The 19,674-nt window shown below is 42.4% G+C and overlaps 1 protein-coding gene across 1 annotated transcript in view; it reads right to left on the bottom strand.

The window, feature by feature from the left end:
* USP7 (ubiquitin specific peptidase 7) overlaps positions 1 to 19,674 on the bottom strand; it is a 64,438-nt gene that overhangs the window by 35,011 nt on the left and 9,753 nt on the right. The window lies entirely within an intron of this gene.

Genomic DNA, 19,674 nt, shown 5'->3' on the forward strand with positions numbered 1-19,674 from the left:
TACATATCATACAAGCTGCTCCATTTGCAATGATATTGGAAAGTAGAACTTTCCCGTCATTATTTTACAACAGGTTTCTTACATGTTAAAACTCAATCCTAGAGAAAATTTTTTTGAGAAGGGTTACTAAATATATATACAAGGCAAGAAACATTAAAGAAATATTTTAAACTTTTCACATTGGATCCAGGTGCCTTAAAAACTTTCAACTGTCCTTCTCAAAGGGTCAAAGGATAATTACTGAAAATTTCAAGTATCCATACAAAAACCAGGCCTGGAGTTTGGCGGGGAACAGGGCACTGGGGAGAGGTGTCGCAGTGGATGGGGTGTATGTATAAAGAGTCTGGAAGGGACTGAGAAACTGATTTTGCCATTCTAAATGCCTGCGGAGATCAGGCTTGAAAAAGATGTACATGTAACCAGAAGACAGGTTCGAAACTTTTAAGAGAAGTCTGTCCTGGAAAAACTAAGCTGTGAACTCCAGTTGTAACATCCTCATCACTATTTTCATTCATTAATTTTAAAACATAATCTTCACTTATACCGACACAGGCCGATCAATTAAAAGCAGAAAAACCATGGCAAGACCAAAGATGTAAATAGGGTCTACTGGCCAAAAGGGCCACACTTCACATTCAACTTCACTGTTTTTCCTCCTCAGGTTAGAACACCTTGCTCGTTAGAATGACTTCTGGCCCCATGTTGCCAAGCCCAGCTTTCCTTGGTATCATACACTTCTACAGCAATTAAGAGTCAGCGAAAAAGAAGATACGCTTTTTAAATGGCTAGGAAGGCGTGGGCTTGGCCTCAAATGTCAGAGCCTTTCTGTCATGTGGCCCAGCCCTCAGTGTGGTTCAGCACCATGGAGAGCGCCCCACCACAGGCCGGGCGTGCCACAGACCCAACCAACCAAGGCTCATCACAAACCCTCTCCAGTACCCGGCGGCAGAGAAACCTTATGTTTCTCTGCCCTCTGAAGGATCTCAAAACACTTTCGAAATCTTTTAAAGCCAAGAAAGCCACTCAAATTTAGACAGATATTTAAGATCACTTCCAATCCTGATAGCTTAAGTTGTTTTATTAAATATTAACATACACTTAAAAAATGTTGAGAAAAAAAATCCTATTAAGGATTATTAATCATGGCACACTCCAGTGGAATATCATGCAGCAGCTTTGTGTGTGTGTGTGTGTCACTTCTCAACGTATTTTTTTGGAAACATAGGTAAAATGTGTTTAAAAACAAAAAAATCAAGATTGCAAGCAACGTGATACACACGCAACCTTCGTTATAATACAGAAGAGGAGTGTGCTGGAATAAGAATATATAAATTCTAAAATCCCCCCCTTTAACTGGGAGGATACATAAAAACCTATATGAGGTTCTGCAGGAGTAGCAGAAGAGAGATTTTTTTTTACTGTATACTCACATACAGATGCAGGCACATACTCATACCATGTGAATGTACAATAAATCTTTAAGTAATCTGCTTTAGGTGTACTAGGTACTTTTAACTTAGCTCCTTAGTTCAAGTATGCCCTACTACAATTGCTTTAAAACATGATTTATAATGCATGAATGCAAAAATGGCAATTTGCTGCATATGAAACAAGGCATCACATCTAAAACTAGAATAATATGTATACGTAAGCAATCTAAATCGTGCTGAGTCAATTCTACAAATGACCCATAATTTTTAAGCAGACAAAGCTTAGGGTTTCATCAGGTCCAGTAAAATCAGATTTTAAAATCAAATGAGGCCCCACCCCAATCAAGAGAGTAGCGTAAGATGATTCAGGGGCCCATCCCCGAACAGAAGCCTTGAACAGCCAGGAAGAACTAGCAAAAGCATCTTTCTCAAAGTTTCAGGAAATAGTTAAAGGACTGCAGTAACGGGGCAAGCACCGATCAAGAAAGAGGTCACCTGAAAGCAGTTGCATCTCCCGACCCCTGGCTGGTCCCTCCCCTATTACCTCACCAGCTCTGGGAAAAGCCAGCCTGCCGCTCCCCAGGCAGATCCTTGGTCCCAGTTCCAGAGGAAGCAAACTCTGGTAGTGGCCCAGAGCTTGCCCTGCATGTAGAAGGCAGTCACAGAGCTCTCCTCTCCTACAGAATGCACTGTGGGAGGGCAGTCAAGTCGTGCTGACTGGGGCAAGGGAATGCTAGTTGTAGGACACACAGTGCAGAGCAGAGCCCGGGACTGTGGGGACACTATTTCCTAGGGAAGAGGTGACATTTGTATCCTTTTTAACAGTGGAATTTCCAGGGCCACATGTGATGCCCAAGATAAGTAGCATGCACCGAAATTATCACGGAATCCCCTATGCTTTGGCCTTGAGCTATTCTCTGAACTCATACAGATAAACCCTAAAGGAAAGCACTTGCACAGATCAATCTGCAGAGTCTGGGAAAGCTGTAAAGGTGTTTCTCTCTCTTTTTGTTAGCTCCTGGCATTCAAAGAAAGCTCTGTCATAAGGTTAACTGGATACAGACTTAAGAAACAAGTGCCTTGAGGTCTAAATTCCAGCGACAACATGTTAAAATACCAAAATGTCCAGGTTTCAACAAAAGATTATGAAACATACAAAAACAAAACAAAACAATAAAACCAGGAAGAGATGGCCCAGGCAAGGGAGAAGATTAAAGAATTAAAAACCACTGATTAGGAGGACCAGACCTGGAACACGCAAAAATGGCCCCAAATATGCTCAAAGAGCTAAAGGAAAACATGGACAAAGAAACAAAGGAAATCAGGAAAACGAGAGATGAACACAGAGAGTATCAATAGAGAGATGGAAATCACAAAAAGGAACCAAACAAACCTGAAGACCACACTAATGGAAATTAAAAATCCCCATGAGGGGGAAGGTGCGGATGTGTTGGACATCCTCACCTGGACTGGTGTTGATGCTGTCACAAACACTGGGACTGGCAGTTTGATGTGCTGAGCCCTCGAGCCTGGGACTTGCCCTTATGAAGCTCATTACCACAAAGGAGAGTCTAAACTTGTATGTAATGGTGCCTAAGAGTCTCCCCCTGAGTACCTCTTTGTTGCTCAGATGTGGCCCTCTCTCTCTCTAACTGAGCCATCTCGACAGGTGAACTCGCTGCCCTCCCCCCTACGTGGGACCCGACTCCCAGGGGTGTAAATCTCCCTGGCAACGCAGGCTATGACTCCCGGGAATGAATGTGGACCCGGCATGGTGGGACTGAAAGTATCTTCTTGACCAAAAGGGGGATGCAAAATGAGACGAAATAGTTTCAGTGGCTGAGAGATTCCAAATGGAGTCGAGAGGGCACTCTGGTGGACATTCTTATGCACTATATAGATAACACCTCTTAGGCTTTAATGTATTGGAATAGCTAGAAGTAAATACCTGAAACTACCAAACTCCAACCCAGCAGTCTGGACTCCTGAAGACAATTATATAATAATGTAGATTACAAGGGGTGACAGTGTGATTGTGAAGACCTTGTGGATCACACCCCCTTTATCTAGTGTATGGATGAGTGGAGGAATGGGGATAAAAACTAAAGGACAAATGGGGTGGGATGGGGGGATGATTTGGGTGTTCTTTTTTCACTTTTATTTTTTTATTCTTGTTCTGGTTCTTTCTGATGTAAGGAAAATGTTCAGAGATAAATTGTGGTGATGAACGCATAACTATGTTACCATACTGTGGACAGTGGATTGTATATCATGGATGATTGTATGGTGTGTGAATGTATTTCAATAAAACTGAATAAAAAAAAAAAAATCCCCATGAGGGGTTTAACAGCACACTGGAGCTGGCAGAAGAAAAGAATCAGTGAACGTGAAGATAAAATAACTGAAATCTTTCAGTCTGAGGAAGAGAGAGGGGAAAGAATGAAACACAAAAAGAGCCTGAGGAACCAGTGGGACACCACCAAGCATACCAATATACACGTTATGGGAGTCCCACAGGAAGAAAAAGCAAGGTGCAGAGAGAATATTCAAAGAAATAATGGGTGAAAACTTCTCAAATTTAATGTAAGACATCCAAGATGCTCAACGACCTTCAAACAGGATAAACCCAAAGAGACCCACGCCATGCCACATTACAATCCAACTGCTAAAGGCCAAAGACAGAGGACTCTGGGAGCCACAAAAGCAGTGTGTCACCTACAAGGGAGCCTCGATAAGATTAAGTGCCAATTACTCATCAGAAACCATGATGCAAGAAGGCAGTGGAATCCATATTTAAAGTGCTAAAAGCAAAAAATTGCCAATCAAGAATCCTCTAGCTGGCAAAACTGTCTTTCAAAAAGAAGGGAAGAATCACGACATTTTCAGACAAACAAAAGCTGAGGGATTTTGTCACCACTAGACCACTCTACAAGTAATGAAGTAATGCAAAAAAGGGAGTTCTGCAGGTTGAAAGGAAAGAACACTGGACAAGTTGACTGCATGGGTAAATACAAATAAAAAATACAATAGTAATGGTATTTATAACTCCCACTTTTTACTTCCTAAGGGATCTAAAAGGCAATGCATAAAATGTAATGACACCCTTGGGAAGACGGTTGCTGCAAAGGAGAGGCTAGGCCTCCCTGTATTTGTGCCTAAGAGTCTCCTCCTGAATGCCTCTTTGTTGCTCAGGTGTGGCCCTCTCTCTCTGGCTAAGCCAACTTGAAAGGTGAAATCACTGCCCTCCCCCCTACGTGGGATCAGACACCCAGGGAAGTGAATCTCCCTGGCAACGTGGAATATGACTCCCGGGGAGGAATGTAGACCCAGCATTGTGGGATGGAGAACATCTTCTTGACCAAAAGGGGGATGTGAAAGGAAATGAAATAAGCTTCAGTGGCAGAGAGATTCCAAAACGAGCCAAGAGATCACTCTGGTGGGCACTCTTACGCACACTTTAGACAACCCTTTTTAGGTTCTAAAGAATTGGGGTAGCTGGTGGTGGATACCTGAAACTATTAAACTATAACCCAGAACCCATGAATCTCGAAGACAGTTGTATAAAAATGTAGCTTATGAGGGGTGACAGTGGGACTGGGAATGCCATAAGGACCAAACTCCACTTTGTCTAGTTTATGGATGGATGTGTAGAAAAGTAGGGGAAGGAAACAAACAGACAAAGGTACCCAGTGTTCTTTTTTACTTCAATTGCTCTTTTTCACTCTAATTATTATTCTTGTTATTTTTGTGTGTGTGCTAATGAAGGTGTCAGGGATTGATTTAGGTGATGAATGTACAACTATGTAATGGTACTGTAAACAATCGAAAGTACGATTTGTTTTGTATGACTGCGTGGTATGTGAATATATCTCAATAAAATGATGATTAAAAAAAAAAGAGAGATACTTCCATTTGATAAAAAAAAAAAAAAAAAAGTCAAGGCTCAGCAAGTTAGGGTGGTCAGTGCCTAGATACTCCTGGAGATTGAGAAAGTGATTAAACGAGAGGAAGGGGTAGCAACAGACAAGATAGGATTTAACAAAGGATTACAAATACTGAATCTTTAGAAAAAATTTTTTTAGATTCTAGGATATTAGAATAGCTAGAAGGAAATAACTCTAATGGTAGAACTGTAACCCATAACATTCTTTGAAATTTGCTCTATAGCTACTTGTTAAATTGTACTTTGTAAGTTATCACCTTTCTGTATGTATCTTATATTTCACAATAAGGAAATAACTGAAATTGTGGAACTGTAACCCATAATATTCCTTGAAATTTGCTTTCTAAAACTTTGTTAAATCATACTTTGAAAGTTATCATTATCATGTATCTATGTTAAATTTCGTAATAAAAAATATATTTAAAAAAAAAATGTAATGACAGATCAATAGCTTTGGACTCAATGTATAACCATGTTATTTGTGACAAGAACTACCTAAAGGGGAGGGGGACAGAGGGGTTTAGGAAGGCAAGTTTATGTATGCTATTGAAGTGAAGCTGGTACGAAAGCAAATGAGATTTTCAAGATTTAGGAAGTTAAATTTAAGCCTCATGGTAACACCACCAAGAAAACATAATATGCAAACGGAGAGAGACAGAAAGTAAAGTCCACGTTACCAGGGGTGGAAAGAAGGGGCAAAAGGGAGTTAATGCAAAATGAGTGTAGGATTTCTGTTCTGGTGAAGGGAAAGTTCTAGTAATGGATGGTGGTACGGGAACGGCAATGGTGTGAATGTGCTTAATCCCCCTGAATGGTGTGCTCAGGAGAGACTGGGATGGGAAGATTTTATGTCGTATATATGTTTCCACAATAAAAGAAGAGAAACTGAAGGAATAATGACAATTAAATGCAATATGTGATACTGGATGGGCTAAGAATGGAGGAGAAAAGGCTCAAAAGGACATTACTGAGACATGAAAATTGGAATATAAAATGTAAGCTTTTTATCAACATTAAATTTCTTAAACTTGATTAACTGCACTTAAGGTGAATTTGTAAGTGAATATCCTTTTTTTTTTGTAGGAAATATACATGAGAGTATTAAGTGATCAAGGAGTATGGCACGTGCAACCTGTGCTTAAATGTTCAGAAAACAGATAGATGGGTTACTGGTTGACAGACAGATGATACAGTAAAGGTGGCAAAATGTTAAACTCAGTGGTCCTGGGTCTCTGGGGATACGCTGTAGTTCTCTGTATGGGGTTTGAATTATTTTTCCAACAGTCCTGTAAGTTTGAAAATATTTCAAAATAAAAAGTTTTTTTTAAAAAAAGTCAAAAGAATTCCTATTGTGGCAGGAAAAAAAGGTTACGTTATAGGTTTGTGACTTTAGATGGAGTGTTTTCCCACCAAAAGTCATGGCAATAACAAAAAGAGTATGATCAATTCATGAGCTCTACAGATCACCTTACAGTGTAGGGGTGGGAAAATGAATAAATGCTACTCCAGTTTTTCTGGTAGTAGGAGTAACTGCAATGTGGTGACCGAAGAAAGCCTGTATTTTAGAAAGTGAGGAATCTTGCTCCAGGGTTCATTAGAACACTAGACAGGATTCCCTACACTTGGCCCCTAAATAGGCAAGGCAAGTAAAATCCTACAGCTGGATAGATTCGCCAGAGCACCTGTGCTGGGGTGGCCCACTGCCCTTTTCCACCCCTCACAGCCGTGGAGATGGTGGCAGCCCAGCGGCCCACCAGTGTGAGAGATCAGGATCCAGCTAACAGGCCCACAAACCTTCAGACCAATCGCCAAGGGACCTTTGCAGAGTAAGTTGGCAATTCAAATCTGGCTCCTAAGGGACTGAGTACCCAGTCAAAAAAAGCTACTCATAAATGAGTCGGTTCAGCAAGAGGATTAAAATTTAATTAAGACACAGTAAATCTCTGGACCAGAAATAAATGACAAAAGAGCTGATACCCACCGACTTTGTACTAGGCTCCCAGAAATAGGATAAGGCAATAAAACGCCGTCTTCTTCTATTGTCAAAGACAGTGTACAAGACTGACATGTACGATGATTTACCGCTATATACAATGATCCTGCATGAGTTAGGTCCACCTAGTTGGAACCGTCTCAGACATACTATGATGTGTCCAAATGAACTAAAACACTAACACAATCATTTCAAACAGGAAGGCTGCAAACACATTTCATAACATGGCAAATGCCAATGTCAACAGGGAATACCTCAAACAGACAAAAGTCCCGATATACCAAATATCTGTAGGAAAAAAAAATAAAGCAATTAACATGCCAATATACACATGTCAAACCAAGAAATACTAAAGGAGTTTCTATTACTCATGACTGGGAAATCTTTGAGAACAAATCGTGTGATAAGTGTCAGTGACACAAGTATATGTGTGAACATTTTTAAAAAGGCACAAAATGCCTTTTTCAAGAGTGGCTTTAGAGACACACAAAAGGCTGCCATGGCTGGTTCTAAGATCTATACTTATTGAAGAGGCCTCTGCTTAAATTCAGATCTTCTTCCCACTGGCTTCCATTTGTGATGTCATAACACAGAACCACAGAACGCTTGCCAACTGCTATGGAAATGATGATCCTAACACTAATCAAGCATCTGAATTTCAGCCCTGAAGGGAAAGCAGGACCAACAAGCAAAATTCCAATTTATCAGATTTGACGGGTTTTTTGTCACTTCACAAAGATTTACCAACCTTCCCCAAAAGGCTGGGGGGACCAAACACCAGAATAAAGCCTCACAGCCTTGCGACTATGAGTCCTTGTGTGTTGTCATCAGGTGCTGCCCTGGCCACAAACACCCAGCTCGGCCTCAGACTTAGAGGAGTCCAATCCACCCCCCAGGTTCCTCCTTGAATTCTCCAACAAGTGGCAGAACCGAACGACCCAACCTGAGCGCCACACAAACAGCACAGCACTCAGGGCCAACTGGCTGGCTCTTACCCTGGCTTGGTCGAATGGACCCTTAACTCAGTTCACCCTGAATTCCAAGTCAAAACCCTCTGGCTCCTGCTTCACCCTGTTCCTGTCCTCTCCCTGATCCTCGGTCCTTCCTTCTGCACGTAAGGGGAGGGAAGAGGAAGGAAAGCGATGGTGTGGTCCCACAGGAGGGGAAGGGCCTGGAGAGACCACCCTCTCACTAAAGCAGACTCTCCTTCCCTCGAAATACCTGGCCCTTCTGACCTCAAAGGGTCACGGTTCATCTACCTACTGCCATGACCCCCTCGACAACAGGTCACGAACTCCTCTTGCTAAATTCTAGACAGCGTGACTTCTTACAGTTTGGGCTGCAGCGCTTCTTAAACAATTCCAAAAGAGACTGCTTTCTTCAGAAATGACAAAAATAAATCTTTCTAAACCCATTTAAGAACATAACAAATCAAGGATAGGAAAGGGAAGTTAGAAAACCAGCATCTTTCCGCATACAAATTTTAGCTTGCTATTATTTCTTAGTTGGAAATCCCAAATGTCTTCTGGAAGGAAGCTTTAGAAACATGGGCACTGGTCCTTGGCTCCTCAGTGGCACACCCTGATCAGAAATCACCTTCTCGTCCAGGCCTGTGGTTCCCAGCCATGTCTGCATGGCTTGCCAGGGGGGGTCCGCTGGAGGGCGGGGGAGGGGCAGGTTCCCCCACAGACTGCACAGAATCTCCCGGAGATGACCTCACCATTCTTTTCCTTTTCTCTTTTCTTTTTTAAAGCTCCCCACAAAATTCTGATGTTTAGGACCAAAAGAAACACATTCAAACAACCTCATCAGTTTAGAGAATTGCCTTCAGGGGCAAAGTGGTCCAGGAACAGAGAGGAGGTTAACAGAAAAACTGATGAAATGAAAATAAAGCCTGGCGTTTGGTTAATTGTAACGCACCCATGTCAGTACCCTAGTTGTAACAAAGGTACCCCAGTAATTTAAGATGTTAAAGGGGAAACCAAATGAGAGGTACACGGGAACTCTCTGTGCTAACTTTGCAACTTTTCTATAAATCTAAAATTACTCCAAAATAAAAATAGGCCAAAAAAAAAAAAAAAAAAAAAAAAAAAAAAAAAAAAGCCCCCTCAAGTCTAGGAAGCAAGGGAAATAACTGATATAAAACTTAGAAATGAAAATTTTCATTATTATGCACCCACAGAAAGTATGTTGTAACTTTTCTTTCAAGCAGTTAAGGGTAGGAAAACAAGCAATTTGAGAGACTGAGGCATGAAAAGCTCCCCCTGCCCCCCCAGACACCGGACAAGGGCAGGAGAGTGTGGTTGCTCAGAAGAGGCAGCACCAGACACCGGTGGGAGAGAAAATATCTCACGCAGGAAAAGGCTCCCTAATGTGCTTTGAGTATTTCGGGAATTAGTGGCTGCCGGGCCCTGGAGAAACCTTCATGGGTAGTCAAGGCCACCCCTGGGGAAGGCAGGGTAGATACGGTTCCGGTTTAGAGACGGATACGCAGGTTTAGAGATCACACTGCCACCTGGGCCCAGCTAAGACCAGCAAGGGCACTGCCATCCCGGGAACCCAGGCGGCCAGGTACAGAGCTTGGCTTGTTTCACGTTCTCTTCTTGTTCCCACAGATAACACCCAGACAGATGGCAAAAGCACTGGCCCTTTCAAGGAGGAATGCTCACTTCTGAGGGGAAAAGTGCATGTCAGATGGAGGCCCCACATGAGTTAAAAGGAACTAACTAGGCAGCAGAAATTTAAAAACCAAAATCTGTAGCAAAGGAGCGTGATAATCTGACAAGACTTAAGTTCTTTACCTGTACATGCTTTTTAAAATGTGTACTCCTAAAATGACATGTACTACGGCACACTCTGTACTGTCATCAACCTGATTCCATTTTAATTACATTTTTTATTTTGTGAAAACTGTGGAGTCATGTGCCATTGCATGCAAGGATCCAGAGATCTGTGTACCCTTTACCCAGTGTCGTGTCTCCCACCCCCGTGGTTCCACCTTGCAAAACTACAGGACAATATGACAGTCAGGACACTGACCTTGATCTAATCCACCAATCCTATTTTGATTGGCCCCCATTTACCTGTGCTCGTTTGTGTGGATTTAGGGTCATACAATTTTATCACCTGTGTCCACCACCACAGGGGCCTCTTAAGTTGCTCTTTTAGAGCCGCACTCCCTCCTACCCATTCAGATCCTCCCCCCAGCCCCCAACAACCACTACTCTGTTCTCCATCTCTAGGATTTTGTCATTTTGAGACTATTACAAATGGACATACAGTATGTAACCTTTTGAGACTGCCCTTTTCTCACTCAGCATAATTCCTTGAAACTCGCCCATGCTGGTGTTGCACCAACAGTCTGTTCCTTGTCACTGCTGAGCACACCCCACCGTACACGTGTGTCACAGCTTGTTTTGAACCATTCACATGTCAACATCTGAGTTGTTCCCCACGTTTTGGCTGCTACAAATAAAGCTGCTGTGGCCATTCATGTATAGGCCCTGGGCTCATATTCATTTCTACTTTTGGATTTTTTAAAAAAATGAAATGCTGGGGTGAATAAGAAGTTTAATGACTTCCTTTCCTCTACCTCTAAGGTGAAGGAAGCCACTGTTTCTCCTTCTGAGATTTCTCAAGTTCTGTATGTACGCCTATGTACAACACACACCCATGTTTTCTCATGCAAAAAGAAGGTATTTCATTCCCAACACGTGGACGAATCACAGCCATTCCAATCAGCACATACTTACATACGTGTGGATGCACACGGAGTTCATTTTAATAGTCCCACACGTTATATCGTTATATTGTGATGTACTCAACCCTCCCCTACTGGTGACTGTTTCCAAATCATGCTGCTAACAGCTCTGTGCCAGGACCTTTATGTGCTGCCTCTACACAGCTCACAGCCAGGCTGTCTGCTCACAACACCGACAGCTTTCCCAGTTGCCATGCTCCTTCCAATGGCAATCTCAACAACACCTCCAAGAACCAGAACAGCTACATCGCAGGACCACCCTCCTGCACAGAAGTTCACACGCTGTTCAGGACAACTCTTCTGCTCCCACTCATTGTTCCACTACATGTATTTTTAAGACTTTAAGAACAATTAATTCCCTGAGGATCTAGTCCACAAAAATCCTGGAAGTACAGAAATCCAGCCCTAGGCTCACTGAGAGGCGAAAGAACGACAGCTGATATAACCCAACAATGGTGGGGGGTGGGGGGGGCGGGGTTCCAAGAACCACCGCCAAGAGGCGCACAGCGGAGGGGCTGGTTCCTACGGAGGCAGGCAGGGAGGGGCAGAGGCTGGTGGGCACGTGCAGATGTTCACTTTGAAAACTTACTGAGCTCTTCTTTTAAAACTGTGGGTGCATTATACTTCAATTAAAAAGTTTTTTTTTTAAAGAAAGATACATCTTTGTTGCTCAGATGTGGCCCTCTCTCTCCAGCTAACACAACTCGCAGGTGAACTCCCTGCCCTTCCCAGGGTATAAATCTCCCTGCCAACGCGGGACATGACTCCCGGGGATGAATCTGGACCTGACATCATGGGATTGAGAACATCTTCTAGACCAAAAGGGGGATGCGAAATGAAACGAAATCAAGTTTCAGTGGCTGAGAGATTCCGAATGGAGTAGAGAGGTCACTCTGGTGGGCATTCTTACGCACTATAAAGATAACCCTTTTAGGTTTTAATGCATTGGAATAGCTAGAAGTAAATACCTGAAACTACCCAACTGCAAGCCAGTAGCCTTTACTCTTGAAGACGACTGTATGGCAATGTAGTTTATAAGGGATGACAGTGTGATTGTGAAAGTCTTGTGGATCACACTCCCTTTACCAGTGTATGGATGCATGAGTAGAAAAACAGGGCAAAAAAAAAAGCACCTAGTGCTCTTTTTCACTTTAATTTTTATTCTTATTACTTATGTGTGTGTGGTAATGAAAAGGTTCAAAAATTAATTTTGGTGATGGATGCACAACTATATGGTGGTACTGTTAACAACTGATTGTATGCTTTGTATGACTGCATGGCATGTAAAGATATCTCAATAAAATTTAATTATTAAAAAAACTAAATGAAAAACAGTGGGTGGGTGAGGGGATGACTTGGGTGCTCTTTTTTACTTTTATTTTTTATTCTTATTTTTACTTTTTCTGGTACAAGGAAAAATGTTCAAAAAATAGATTGGGGTGATGAATGTACAACTATATGATGATGCTGTGAACAGCTGATTGTATGCCATGGATGACTGTATGATATGTGAATGTATCTCAACAAAATGTTATTTAAAAAAAAAGGGTACATTATGTTGAGTGAAGTTAAGTCAGACACAAAGGGACAAATACTATGTGATCTCACTAATATGAATTATAATATGTAAACTTATAAGACTTAAAATCTAGGTTACCAGAGGATAGAATAAAGCTAGAGAATGGGGAGCAGTTGCTCAACATATGCAGTATGTTTAACTAGGCTGAACTTAAACGTTTGGAAATGCACAGAGGTGACAGTAGCACATTATTGTGAGTTAAGTAATAGTGCTCAATTGTGAGTGAATGTGGTGGAAAGGCGAAGTTTAGAGTCATTGTGTCATCAGAAGGAAAGCTAGAGGTGAAAACATGGGAATGTATATAGCACAGTGAATGTTCTGGTGGACGATGGCTGCGATTAACAGTGCAAATATTAAAAAGTTCTCTTATGAACTTTTATGAATGAATGTACGACACTATTACAAAGAGTTAATAATAGAGGGGTATTTGGGAGAAAATGTGCCTACTGCAACTATGGACTATAATTAACAGTAGTATCTTAATATTCTCTCATCAACAGTAACAAATGTACTATACCAATAACAGGGGTCAACAACAGGGGGGATAAAGGGTATGAGATATTTTGGGTTTTCTTTCTATATTTTTATTTTATCTTATTATTATTATTGGAGTAATGAAAATGTTCTACAATTGACTGTGGTGATGACTGCTCAGCTGTGATGATTCTGGGAGCCACTGACGGTATACTTTGGATGGACTAAAAGGTATGTGAATACATCTCACTAAAATTTCATTTTTTAAGGGGGGGGGGGTGTAAAACAACCCAAAACAAGGTGAGTGTGCAGCTGATGTGAAGGACCCAGGTGGAGGCAGCCCCCAGTAACTCGATGTATCCCTTTGGTCATATTACTAACAAAACAACTATGGCTTATTCAATACCACAACCCTGAAGTGCTTGGAGGTATTACTATTTTCATCATCTTGCACCCTCTGGTTATTCGGCTAAACAGACCCCCCATGAGGCTGCCTGGGTCGTCTTTGGTCCTTCTGCCTTTTGCCTCTGGGGGGCCTGCAGGTCCTGGGGTCTGTGCCCGCCCAGCTCCATGCCCGAGGCAGACCCGCCTGACTGACACCTGACAGTTAGCTCTGCACTCTGAAATAATCCTGATTTAAATTAGTCACATGAAAATAAAGCCCCATAATTATTATTCTTGTTATTTTTGTGTGTATGCTAATGAAGGTGTCAGGGATTGATTTAGGTGATGAATGTACAACTATGTAATGGTACTGTAAACAATCGAAAGTACAATTTGTTTTGTATGACTGCGTGGTATGTGAATATATCTCAATAAAATGATGATTTAAAAAAAAAAAAAAAAAAAAGAAAATAAAGCCCCAAAGAAGGGCACATAGAATTTGTGTTCTTTAAATAAAACTATTTGTTTGTGGCTTTCGGTTTGGTTTATAATGTAAAAAAAATCACCTGTTCCCTGGGGATGGTCCTAACTGCCAATCAAGTCAGTCTGAAAAACTGAATGTCCACTTGGTTTCCACTTGTGCTGGGCACCGAGAGGGGCATGAAATGTACAGTTTAAGAGCTTGTAATTATGTCTATCTTTTTTTCTTACATATGTGAACCTGTTACACATATGTAAGAAAAAGAGAGAGAGAGAGAAACAACTGTATTATCTGCTAAACTGTGTACTGTGGGTCCCGTGCTGTGAGTGCCCGAGAGGCTCCTGGCGTGCCTGGGGACAGGGACAGGACTTCATGGAAGCCAGGGGACGGTCTGGATGAGAAGGTTCAAAGTACTTGCAACATGTCATAGCCAAAGGATTAATATCCGGAATATACTGAGTCCCTGAAATTCAGGAACAACTCAACTAAAACAAGGAGGAAAATCATAAGAAGAGTAAACAACTAACTAATATGCTTTCCTAATTAACACAACAGCATTTTTCATCCACCCGATTAAAAATGAAAAAATACATACATGCCCAGATACACACAAGCACCCTATTTCTTACACGGAAGCACAATTTCTTCAGTGAAAAATCAAAAACTTAATGCCCACCAATCCCAAGGACCACATCATACGAGACCCTTTGTATTTCAGAACAGACAAACCTATGGATAAAGAAAGCAGATTAGTGGTTGCCTAGGGCTAAAGGAGGATGGGGGGACAGGGAATGTTGGCTAAAGGGTGCACGGTTTCTTTTGGGAGTGCTAAAAATGTTCTAAAATTGATTGCAGTGATGGCTGCACAACTTGTATACTAAAGCCACTGAGTTGTACACTTTAAATGGGTGAATTGTACGGTATGTGAAATATATCTCAAGGAAGAAAAAAAGACAAAACAAGAACTTCAAAGGAATAGGGTGAGGGTGAAGAGCTCCATATATCACAATTATTCCTCAGGGTTCTGCATAATAAATGATGTTTCATAACAAACAATTCATAAGTCATGTATCTTTTCTCTAAAAATAATATACACTTCGGTGTTTAAAAATTATCTAGAAAATTTACTTAAGGATATTTAGTCTACAATAATGCAGTTTTAAAGAAAACAAAACTAAAAAAGATGTCCATCAATAGAGAATTCATTGAATAAATGACCATAATGGCCTTAAAGAACGAATGGGGACCCAGGGACTCCACTCCTAGGTATATCCCAAAAGCAGTGAAACAGGGACTCCAACAGGCCCTTACACACCGATGTTCTCTGCAGCGTTAGTCACAAAAACCAAATTGTGGCAACAACCCAAATACCCAACTGACGAATGGAGAAACCAAACGTGGTACCTCCATATGCTGGAAGGCTATTCGGGGAAAAGAGGAATGAAGCTCTGATATATGCTACACTATGGATTAACCTTGAAAACACAATAACTAAGAGAACCCAGAGGCGAAAGGCCACAGAGTGAATGATTCAGCCTATACGAACTGCCCAGAATCGGTACATCCATAGAGACAGAAAGCAGAAGAGTGGCTGCCGGGGGCTGGGGAGGGGAGCAACTGGGCGTGACTGTTTAAGGGACGTGGAGTTTCCTTTTGGGGCGATGGAAATGTCTTGGAACTATATAATGGGGATGGTCCCACAACTCTGTGAATGTACTAAAAGGCAGTGAATTGTTCATACTTCTAAATTTAATGTTATAGACTTTCAGTTCATATAAAAAAATACCCAAGTGTCCACCAATGGATGAATGGTTAAAAATGTGGTAGTATTATTCATCCATCAAAAGGAATGAAATTGTGAAACATGGATGAATTTTGAAATCATCATGTTGAGTGAAATAAGCCAGACACAAAAAAGACAAATATTGTATGATTTCATTTATATGAAACTTCCAGAATAGGAAAATTCGAAGAGAAAGAAGGCAGATTAGAGGTTCCTGGGGCTGGGGGGAGAAAGGTAGGGGTTTACTGCTTAAGAAGGGTATAGGATTTCTTTTGGGGTAATGAAAAACCTTTGGTAATGAATGGTGGGGATGGTAGCACAGCACTGTAAATGTAATTAATGCCACTGAATCTTACACTTAAAATGGCTAAAATGTAAGTTTTATGGTATGTATATGTTACTACAATAAAAAATGAATTTAAAAAATCAAGACGAAGTATGATAGTAACACATTTTATCAAAACACGAAACTTGTAGACTTGTAATCCTTTTTAATTGTTACCAAAGCGAGTAAAAATTCCTTGGCATTTAACACTGTGGCACATTTCAGTCTGATCGAAACTAAAATACAAGAATGCAATGCATCTGATTATTTGGTTCAGAGGGGGAGAAACCAAGGTGTAGAAAAATGACCTGGACACCGTCCCTGCTCTCTACAACTCCAAAGTCCAATGGCAGAGAAAAGTCAGGAAACACCACACAATGCGACGATTACAATACAAAGGCTGTGCGCCTCTACTTCCACCCACCCAGAACGCTTGCCTCTGGTGCCCACACTTCAAATTCCCTGCATTTCAAATCCTAACCATCCCTTAAGGCCCGCTGCTCCGACCACTTCCTCACCTCCCCACAGCTGGGATAAGCTCTACCCTCCCCGCCCCGTCTTCTCCCCGCTGGTGTCTGTCACTTCCGACCCTGCAGTCACTATCTGCGCACAGGACCTCTCCGATCTTGCCGGCTTTCCTTCAGCAGAGACGCCCCCCGCCCCCGGCACCCCGTCTTCGCAGTCGCCCCCCTCCCCTCAGCCCCTGCCGCAGAGATGGCAAGTAAGCCCGAGGCCCGGCGGCTGGGGATCTTTCTTTCCAGGTTGTTATGCATGAAAACACTTGGTTTTCCATCTAAACAATCCTGATCAAGGCAGGGTTCCCTGTTTAAAGAAATAAACCTAGCAAACCGCAGCTAAAACCCAGGTCACAGGCTGAGTCTGCAGCAGCACGGTCCCAGAGAACTTTCCGTCCTGGACAGAAGCCACATGTGGCTGGTATGACAGCAAATGAACATCAACTCTTACTTACTTTTAATTTACTTAAATGTGAATAGCCATGAGCTAGAGGCTACCACGCGGGACAGTGCAGGCCCGCAGTCGTGTTGTCTTCCTGTAGAGTAGCGGCCACGACAGACTCTATAACAAAACCATGCCCAAGTGTCCTGACAGTCAGCAGCTACCCACCACAAAAAGCCCTCTGCAAAAACCATTCACAGAGCAACTTGATTTTAAATTCAAAAGAGCAACTCAATTTCAAATGGCCTCTGGTTTCCACAGGAAATACTGCCCATTAACAGAACTTTTAGACTTGTGGTCCTCGTGTTTCCTCTAGACCCCAAGGGAATTAATAACCCCAATTTCAGAATAAATCCTGAAGGCTCTGACCACGCGTGGCAGGGGCCATACATTAACAGCACATTTCCCGGGGCGCTCAAGGAGCGTGGGGAGCAGCCACAGCTCGGCCCGCCAGCGCGCAGGCGCCCGTCGTGAGCCTGCACTACACTGCGAGCCGCTCTGGCCCACATGGCAGCTCCTGCGGCCACGATGCACCCAGAAGCTAAAGCAGCCACCTCCAGGGGAATCTGCCCTTTTCCCCTGCCTCAGGAAGCCCAGGGTCACCTTTACTTACACGCATCTTCTCCAGACACCCCAAATCAACTCACTTGAAGGTGTGTCCATGTCTGCCAAGTCACTGGCAAAGGCATTAACTGCGCATTTCTGCATATTAGCATTTGTTCTAGGGTCATCCTAGCTCCTGACCAAGTTCCCTGAGGCCAGAATTTGTGACCCCCATCTTCCTGTTTTTTTTCCAGGGGAACCTCATGCCCAATGGATGACCAGTGCACTTGATCCACTATCTGCACCTGGATCGAAATCAGGCCCCTGACCTCACGGGAGGGCCAAAGGCAGATCGCAGAAACACAAGACCCAGAGACTGTGCACTGTTGTCAACAGAGGGAGCATCAGAAAAACACTAAGACCAAAAAGCCACATTTAAAAAAAAGCTTTCTTGCATCAGTGACTGAAAAGGCATGCCTGAAGTAAAACAAGTATTTAAAATTAGTTGCTACAGGTTTTGAAAGCTGCAGTCACTTCAAAACTAAATATGTTCCCAAAGTTGCCCACAAAGACATCTATCTACATATGGTATACTTTAAAAATCCAGTGCCAGGGAAAGGGGTCCAAAAGGAAAACAGTCAAAATATGCTGCAGAAACACTAAACACCCACAGCTAGCTGGGAGTTAGTGAAGCAAAGAGATGGCCTCTTGAGTCACCTCATTTCTTTCAACCCCTGCCCAGTGGAGGCATCCCGAGGCCCTGGTTCCTCTGACCCAGTTTCCCTGGTTCCTTGGGAAAGTTGTGGTCTGAGGAAAGAAAAGAGATGATCCAGGCCACAGGATGGGCACAAACGCAGCGGGCTCGGGGCCTCAACACCACACCGGCCATGGGCCCGGCCTAGCGGGTGCCGTCCGTGTGAGCTCGGAGGGGCCTCGTGGAAATGCAGAGCCTGAGCCTGATCTGTGAAGCGGTGGGTGGTGGGGCCATGACCATCCGAGGACTGTGCTGGGCACAGAGACATCTAAGTGGCCAGAGGACTGGGTACTCAGAAATGTGGTACGCCTGGGCCCCAATGCCCAGCCCACAAGATACAGACCTTTCAAATTAAATCCTTACAGACGCCCAGAGCCACGCACAGCCCCGAAGACGATGGGTACTTCAGGGAGCATGCATTTAAGATCTTATTAAAACATTACTGCTGTGACAACAGGGAGGAACCTGGAGGACACTACGTGAGTGAAATAAGCCAGCCACTGAAGGACAAATACTGTGTGATCTCACTGAGATAATCAGAATAAGCAAACTCGAAAGAGTAAGAAACTAGAATACAGGTTACCAGGGCCCAAGGTGGGGGTAGGGAATGGGGAGTTAATTGCTTAATTGGTACAGAGTCTCTGTTTGGGGTAATGGTAGCACAGCATTGTAAATGAAATCAACTTCACTGAAATTACACATTAGAATGTGGTTAAAAGGGGGAAATTTTAGGTTATATATGTTACTAGAGTAAAAAAGTTTTTAAAAAACCATAGAACTATACAACACAGTGACCAGTAATGTAAACTAAGGACTTTAAGTTAACAGTATGATTGTAGTAATGTTATATCAATTGTAACAAAGGTACCACACTAATGCAGTGTTAACAGGAAAAGGGGGGAAGGTATATGGGACGGGAACTCTATTTTCTACACGATTTTTATGTTACCTTACAACTTCTCCAACAAAAATAAATAAATAAAACACATTATTGCTCAATGAATGCAGTTTCTATTTTCAGAGATGAGAAAGTTTTGATAATGGATAGTGAAGATGACAGCATAGCACTGTAAACATAATCAATGCCTCTGAACTGTAAATTTAAAACGGTTAAAATGGCAAGGTTTATGTTATATATGTATATATATATAACCATAATAAAAATAAAGAATAAATACATCCCCGAATATCTGGAGCAATCCTCAAAGGAAGAAGATGATGTCCACCTTAAAAACATAGTATTTCCCTCCACATCTTATGCCACCAAA

Source organism: Choloepus didactylus, chromosome 21, assembly GCF_015220235.1.
Source record: "Choloepus didactylus isolate mChoDid1 chromosome 21, mChoDid1.pri, whole genome shotgun sequence".
Classification (NCBI taxonomy): domain Eukaryota; kingdom Metazoa; phylum Chordata; class Mammalia; order Pilosa; family Megalonychidae; genus Choloepus; species Choloepus didactylus.